We start from the raw sequence: 8,975 nt of genomic DNA, 5'->3' as shown, positions 1-8,975 counted from the left end.
GGAATACACCAAATTCTTTGGAGGAAAAGGATAAAATCTTTGTTTGATAATAAAATGTGAGGCTGGATGAACACAGCAGGCCAAGCAGCACCTCAGGAGCACAAAAGCTGACGTTTCGGGCCTAGACCCTTCATGAGAGGGTCTAGGCCCGAAACGTCAGCTTTTGTGCTCCTGAGATGCTGCTTGGCCTGCTGTGTTCATCCAGCCTCACATTTTATTATCTTGGAATCTCCAGCATCTGCAGTTCCCATTATCTCTGATAAAATCTTTGTTTGGCTAGGTCAGAATTTCTGTTTCTTTATTGTCTTCATGAGATATGGCCACTGCTAACAAGACCAGCATTTGTTTCCGAATCCATTGTTCTTAACCGAGTGGTTTGTCAAGCCATGTGACAAGGCAGTTAAGAGTCAACTGTGTTGGTGTGAGCTTAGAATCTCGTGTGGGCCAGACTGGACAAGGATGGCAGATTTCCTTCTCTTAGAAAACATCAGAGTTAACAATTCAGTTCTGGTGACCCTTCCTCAGAGCTAGTTCTCTATCCTATTGGCAATGTGCTGTTGATGACGTGTGGTCAATTTTGAAGGTAGTGGGCTGTCGTCGACTTCTGCGCTGGGGCTGCATCATGCCACCTAGCAAATCCTACACCCCAGCCACCCCAATTCAGGCCTATGACATAGTTAGCTAATGTGAAGTGCTTTATAAAGTTTATCCATGTCCTCACATTTCTGGCATTTAACCTGCTAGCATAAAAGTCTCAGCTATTAAGCAAACACCACATCCCCAGCTAGAGAAACATATTGCAAAAGCCAATTACGTCAATGAATTTAAAAGAAATAAAATCAGGTATTATAAAACTGCTAAAAAGATTAATGAATGGGGCGAGAGCCATGCAATGAAAATGTATGGGTAAAATTGCTAATGCAGTCTAAAGTTGTACAGCTCTTCAGTGGCCAACAAACATTTCAATTAATACATGAGAATCAGGCTTTAGGGGCCAAGCTTCTGCAAATGTATTATGATCAGTGTCAATCTTTTACTTGTGCTCATTGATTAATGTTAATTCAAAACCACATACAACGAGAAAAAACTGTTTTGTATTTACTTGTAAAAGAGAAAATCAGTTTGTGTGCGGTTGCATCATAATTTGTGAACCAAACCACAAGCACAAAAAATTATATTTACAAAATCTTAGAAAATTTGTCCTGTTATCAAAAAAATCAAGCTACAGAAGTATAACCTGCAGGGAAATCAAAGAAAATATATGTGTAGTCTTGGCATTGAAAGTAATTGTAGCCTACAATCTTCTCCACGAAGTCAACAACAGGTGAGACAAAGTCAAAGATGTTGCACTAAACATCTAATAGTATTTGGGTTAGAGTTAACATGCACTTATCATCACTAATGAATACCAAGAGATGTCAGTATCAGGCTTCGGAAAGAATCAACATGTTTATATTGGCTCATATAGTACATTTGGGAGCTCAATTTGAAATTGATTGATTTTCCATAGATTTTCCAAACAGTCAAGAAAATTGGCAGCAAAACAGAAACAGGAACCGCTAGTTCAGAAGTTAAATGAGTTTTTCAGCACTTTTATGGGCCTGAAGGAACAGCTAAAGTCCAATAATTTAAGAATTCGCCCACCAACCCCATGCCTTTTGAATGCTGGCTCAGCACAATTTACTGCTTTTGTGTGCAATCCTTCTGTTTATAGAAGTCAGGAACAAGTACACCTTATTGACGTTTTCTCATTCTGCCAGCTGCCTTCAATGATTTTTGTATAAAAGTGAGAATTTTTCTCTGTTAGAAATAAATTTTCTTGATTTTTGTTTTAAGTGAGCAACCCTATACTGTCCACTAGTTCAAGACCCTGTCACAAGAAGCAATCCCTTTCACAGGCACCCTGTCAAGACCCCTCAGAACCCTGTATGATTCAATCAATTTGCCTATTACTGTTCTAACCTCGAGTTTGGAAGAGTGAGGGGTTATTTGATTAAACTATTTACTGTCCTGAATGGTCTTGACAAGGTGGATCACTCTCTGGGAGCCAATCTCCTATCCCTGACAATATGTCATCCCCTACATTATGACCTTTTATTTTCAGCATTTTTTATGTTGCTCTGTCACAATCCATCTGCAAATCCAAGTACAATATTTCCACATTCCTCTTATTTACAACATGTTATTTCTCAAAGTCCTCCAAGGAATTGATTGATTGTGATTCCCCTTTCATAAACCATATTGACTGATTACCTTAGGCTTCTCTAAGTGTCTAACTTCAACATCTTTGATATTAACTTTTAGCTTTGACACTATGATGGATGTTAACCCAACTGCCCTATTGTTTCCTGCTTTCTGTCTCCTTTATGGAAAAAAGGAGTATATTCTTTGTAATCTATGCTCTGCTGATGTCCTACTAAAGCCTATCACTGTCCTGTAACAGTTCCAAGTTTTGTCATCTCCAGATGCTGGAGTTGTGCCCTGAATGTTTAAGACTCGATGAGAAATAGATGATAATTAAACCCATGGCCCTAATATTGACCTTTGGGGACCCTCACTGTACGCCATCATCCAATCCAAATAACAACAATCAACCATTTTTCCGAACTTGGGGGCAACTTTATATCTATACTGTCAGTGCCCCATTTCTCCATTGGCCATTAACTTTGCTGACAAGCCTACCATACAGCATTTTACCAAACATCTTTCATATGTTCAAGTACACCATAGATGGCACGTGGAAAAAAATATCACCCAGCTAGTGATCAGGATCTGGAATGCACTGGTTGAGAGTACAGCAATGGTAGAGTCAGTCACAGCTGTTAAAAGAGACTTGGATCATTGCAAAAGAGAAAAGAAATGTAGGTCTGTAAGGAATGAGCAGGGGATTGGCATTAATTGATTTTGCTCTTTAGAGAGCTGACATGGACATGGTAGGTGGAATGCCAATCTTATATACCGTACCCATTCAATTATTCAAATTGAGGTTGGTGTTTGATCACAGTGAAGGTCTCAATCAAATGAACATCCTTTATCCTGCTGGCTGCCACATGCTCTTCATCTTGAAGCAATTCTTTCATCCACCTGCATTTGACTGTCTAAACCTGGTTATAATATGACAAGGGTATCAGAGATAATGGGAACTGCAGATGCTGGAGATTCCAAGATAATAAAATGTGAGGCTGGATGAACACAGCAGGCCAAGCAGCATCTCAGGAGCACATGCTCCTGAGATGCTGCTTGGCCTGCTGTGTTCATCCAGCCTCACATTTTATTATCTTATAATATGACAAGGATTATCTTTGTTTAAATTGGGAGCCTATACACATGCGTGCATCAGGTTTAGTGTGAGCGTCACATGCTGTTTATAATGATAAGAGATCCTTTGCATTGTCAAGCAATATTTCTGCAGTATACAATCTGGAGGACCCCTGCATTTCTCAACTGAGTAGGTATCAGTCTCTGTGATAGCATAATGTACTCTCCACAATCTGACCATTGTGAGTAACAGTCCTTATCATTTATACCAGCAGAAAAGCTGAGGACCAGTAGTGTGATGATGAGCAGGAGGAGCAAGAGGAAGTGGAGGAACAAGAAGGGAGGCAACAACATGAATTTCTGAAGAAAAGTCCCAACCTGATCATCAATTTTCCTGCTCCTCCTTTTCTGCCTGGGCTGCTGTGTTCCTCCAGCTCCACACTGTGTTATCACTCCTTTCTATATTGTCTCTCTGTGGTCAGTCTGTCTATGGGTGATACCAGCAACTTCAACCACAGTCTCCTCATTCACCGACAGTCCCACAATTCTTACATTTCCTCAATCATCGACCATCACAAAACCAACACTAACAGAAAATATTGATTCAAATCCAATTTTTCCAATACAATAATGAAATAATGCATAAACAGCTAACAAAACACCATGCGCCTTCCTTTATTGCATTTCTTCAATGTGTCTTTTCCCCTGTAACATCCAGAGACTGCATTTTTAAATGGCACAATTTCTCTGCAAGCTCACAGACATTTTATTAGCAAGAAAATGATTAAAACTTAGTGAGTTACAAAGCAATTTTAGAAAACATACAATATCTGTCAGTTAGTCTAGGCTGACGTAAGTTGATCAAATCTTATCTGCCAATGACCACTCCATTACCCCGGGAGACTTTCTTGATGGTTGTTCTGACAACATTGTGCCTATAAGGGTGTTTAGCCTTTCTTTTATCCTTCAGCAACATAGCAACTGTGCTCATGTCAATTCCTCAGTGCCACACTCTCTTGATTGTTTCCTATGATAGGTATAGATTGGTCTACATTGAAACAAACTTTGGTAGTTATTCCTCCCCATTTTTTGTCCAGCATGTTTAACCACTGGATCTTTGATGTGGTCACATTTAGTTTCTTTCAAAATTTGACTCTCCAACAGTATTGAGACTGCCGATGTTGTGAGTGTCAAAGTTTATTTGAGAAAACAAACCGGTGAAAAGTTGAGAAGTTGTGATGTGTTTGCAATAGCTTAAAATATATTTTTACACCTACCCTAACACTTCCTTTTCTTTCTTTATACATTCATAGGATGAGGGCATCACCGACTAGGCCAATATTTACTGCCCATCCCTAATTGGCCAGAGAGCAGTTGAGAATCAACCACCTTGCTGTTGGTCTGGAGTCACATGTAGGCCAGACCAAGTAAGGATGGCAGTTTCCTTCCCTAAAGAACATTAATGAACCAGATGAGTTTTTCCAACAATTGGCAATGTATTCATGGTCATCATTAAACTCTTACTTCCATATATTTATTGAATTCAAATTCCACCATCTGCTGTGGTGAGACTCAAACCCCGGTTCCCAGGACATTAGCTGGGTTTTAGGATTAACAGTCCAATGATAATACCACTAGGCCATTGTCTTCGCCTGCTCCTACATGGTGCATCCCCAGTGGATGGAAAATGGGTGGTAAAAAAGTGCAAACCATCAAATCAGAAAATTGTGGATGGTCTTGGGGGGGGCAATGTCAAGCAGTTTTGGGTCATAATAACTGACTACCATCAGTGCCATCTCAGCCTGGATTCCAGATATCCAACTGCTGTTGGTTTCATGAGAGTGTAGGCACTGCAGGGTGAACAAGAAGAAATAGTATCATCTTAAGGGTGACATTGCAACAACTTCCACTAATCTAAAGGAGAACAGATTAATGGATTGTTGTTGCCAATTACAGGCCCTCAAATTCAAATTGTATCTTGATATCATTTGCACCAGTCACAATCTGACATCCTTTTCAAGAGGTACTGCCTGCCTTTAGTTATGTAGAACTTGGAAAGGTACAGCACAGAACAGGCCCATTGATCAACCACGTCTGTAGCGACCATGATACAATTTTAAATTAATCCCATTTACCTGCACAGAGTCAATATGCCTCAATTCCCTGCCTGTTCTTATGTCTGTCTCAATGCATCTTGGATGTTGCAATTGTATCTGCTTCTACTGCCTTTGCTGGAAGTGTGTTCGAGCACTTACCACCCTGTGTGTAAAAACATTTCCCTGCACATTTCCTTTAAACTCTCCCTCTCTCACGTTAAACGTATGCCTCCTAGTATTGACATTTCCACTCTGGAGAAAGCTCTCTGACTATTTACCTGGTCCATGCGTCTGATAATTTTTATATACTTATTTCAGATTTCTCCTCAGCGTACAACAAGCAAGCGAAAACATTCTATGTTTGGCTAACCTCTCCTTATAGCTAATACACTCCAATCCAGGCAACATTCTGGTAAACCTCTTTTGCACTCTCTTCAAAGCCTTCACATTCTTCCTATAGTGGGGTAACCAGAACTGCACACAATACTCCAAATATGGTGCAACTGAAGTTTTGTACAGCTGAAATATGACTTGCCAACTTATATATTCAGTGACCCCATCAATAAAGGCAAGCATTCCATATCATCTTCTTTACCATCTTATCTACTTTTGTTGGCACTTTCATGGAACTATGGGCTTGCACACCAAGATCCCTCTATATATCATTGCTTCTAAGGGCCCTGCCATTTGCTGTATATTTTTCTCTTGCATGTGACCTTACACTTGTCCGTATTAAACTTCATTTATCATTCTTCTGCCCAACTCTCCAATTGAGTTACATCTTGCCGTATGCTTTGACAACTTTCTGCACTATCCACAACTCCAATAATTCCATTTAGTGATATTAGGCTCCTTACAGCCAATGAATAAAGTGGGTAATGCTGAACGCAAAGTTTGATCATGGAAATCAGAATGTAGACATTTTTTAACACACTCTCTGAAGCATAGTATATAGTTACATGTTAAACATTTACTGTGATCACTGCACCAGTTTTCAGGGTTTATCAAATTTAATCCCTTAAAGTGCAGCATATTGAAATAAATTCACCACTTGAAACTAAGAGTCAGTCTTTCACTTGTTTATTGACTTAAAAATTGACGGGGGAATAATAAGAATGCAATTTAAATAATTTACAGCATTTTTATTTGAAAAGAACACAACCTCAGCACGTAAATGCTGCGTGGTCTAACTGGTAAGTCAGTTACAGCAGGGTAGGAACAGTTTGAGCCATGTTGATCATTTCATTATACACTTGAGGATTAATGTCAATCTCGAATATCTGTGTTTTTCTCAAAACTAAGTTTAAACTTACATTCAACCTACTTAACCTCAGTCCTCTAAAATAAAGCTTATGAGAAATGAAAATTTTCTTTGTAAGAGAACCAAATCATAACAGAATCATAAATCTGTTAAAGAGAGCATTTACAATGTTGTTTTCTGTATATTTTAATTAAGGGATTTTTTTTCCCTGGAATTCAAGTTTTCTTTCAATAGCATATAAACAGTGGTTTATTTCTCTATAAGCTAATGTTCCTTAAAAAAATTGGTTTAGCAAGACTTGCAATTTGCATAACTGTTACTCCATATTATTATCACTTCTGATCCTGACAGTGTGAGTGATGCTTCAGAATCAAGTATGTTTAGATTAATGACAGTGGATTTATCATTTTTTTTTCTGTACAAGCGATACTGTAAATTAAAGAGGAATAATATGGCAACTGAACTATTACAACTTTGACATAAATAAAGTTTTAAGCTAAAAAAATGAATTTTGCAAAAATTATGGGAGAAAATCTTGACAAATGGATTTACTCTGTGCCATCTGACTGCTAGAAAGGTTTATTTTATGTGAACCAACAAGCTAATATTTTCCTTATTATGCTTAACATACCTGAATGATGTCTTGCTCTTTACTGTTTTAATTGACATCTTTTTCACAGGATTTGCTGTCTATCCCTAATTGCTGAGGGGTCAATTTAGAGTCAAGCAGTGGATCTGGACTTACCTGTAGACCAGACGAGGTCGTAGATTTCCTTCCCTAAAGGATATTAGTGAACCAGAAGCGTTTTTGTTGACAATTGGCAACAGAATCATAGTTATCATTAGATGCTTAATTCCAGATTTGTATTGAATTCAGATTCCATGATCCACTTTGATGGGATTTGAACCTGGGTCTCCAGAGCATTACCTGGTTCTCTGGAATTGTAGGCTCTGGAATACTGCCATATGTCATCAACTCCCCACAAATCTTTGACTTTGTTTTGTAAGATGGCCAACAAATGTTTAAAAGTTAGAGAACAATGTAGTACCTTTTTTCATAAAAGCCTTATTTTAAACAATAAACTTTGGACTCCTGGACATGTATCAATTTCCAAAGATTTAAAAATTATCCCATGCTTCTCATTCAGTTGAGCCTGGCTTCCTTAAATATGATGATGGCCTACCTACAAGCCTAAAAATGTCCAGGCTGAGGAAATAGCTATATTTTTATTCAAATAAAAGGATTGTTCTTATCTAGCATGAACTTTGTATGATTTGTCAGTAGATTAGAAATTGATATTTACAAATTTATTTCCTAAATGCTTTTGACAGAGGAAAGACCTTCATAAAGTTCGTCTTTTTAACTGAGCCATCATCACCTCTTATGTCACTGTGTTCCCTGTAAAGTTTATTGGGAATTTGTTACATGAAAGGTAAACTATAAATATAATTTATGAAGTAAGACATAGAAAGATCTTTTTATTAAGATAGTAATTTTGACTGGAAAGGAACGGTTGTGCTGGAAATTGCTGATGCTCAGTTTGTTGTAGTTTGCATGTGGGTTTTGGTATAATTATTATTGATGCTGATATAAAGGGAGCTCCAATAATATTATTTTTCCATTCAACTTTTATTTTAATCAGAGGCCTATCATAGCATGTGTTAGCATTCCAACATATGCAGACTTACACCTTGAGTAATTGCTGACTTGACACCCAAATAAATGGTTACGATTTAGAATTGGACTGCATGGGCCCAAGTAAATCTCATTTCCCCGATTAATAAAGTGTGAAGCTGGATGAACACAGCAGGCCAAGCATCATGGGCCTCCTGCAGTGCCACAATGATGACACCCGAAGGTTGCAGGAACAGCAACTCATATTCCGCTTGGGAACCCTGCAGCCCAATGGTATCAATGTGGACTTCACCAGCTTCAAAATCTCCCCTTCCCCCACCGCATCCCAAAACCAGCCCAGTTCGTAGCCTCCCCCCACTGCATCACACAACCAGCCCAGCTCATCCCCTCCCCCCACTGCATCCCAAACCTGCCCAGCCTGTCTCTGCCTCCCTAATCTGTTCTTCCTCTCACCCATCCCTTCCTCCCGCCCCAAGCCGCACCTCCATCTCCTACCTACTAACCTCATCCCACCTCCTTGACCTGTCCATCTTCCCTGGACTGATCTATCCCCTCCCTACCTCCCCACCTATATTCTCCTCTCCACCTATCTTCTTTTCTCTCCATCTTGGGTCTGCCTCCCCCTCTCTCCCTATTTATTCAAGAACCCTCACCCCATCTCCCTCTGTGATGAAGGGTCTAGGCCCGAAACGTCAGCTTTTGTGCTCCTGAGATGCTGCTTGGC

Source organism: Stegostoma tigrinum, chromosome 2 (genome assembly GCF_030684315.1).
Source record: "Stegostoma tigrinum isolate sSteTig4 chromosome 2, sSteTig4.hap1, whole genome shotgun sequence".
In the NCBI taxonomy this organism is placed as follows: domain Eukaryota; kingdom Metazoa; phylum Chordata; class Chondrichthyes; order Orectolobiformes; family Stegostomatidae; genus Stegostoma; species Stegostoma tigrinum.
This window is presented reverse-complemented; position numbering follows the sequence as displayed.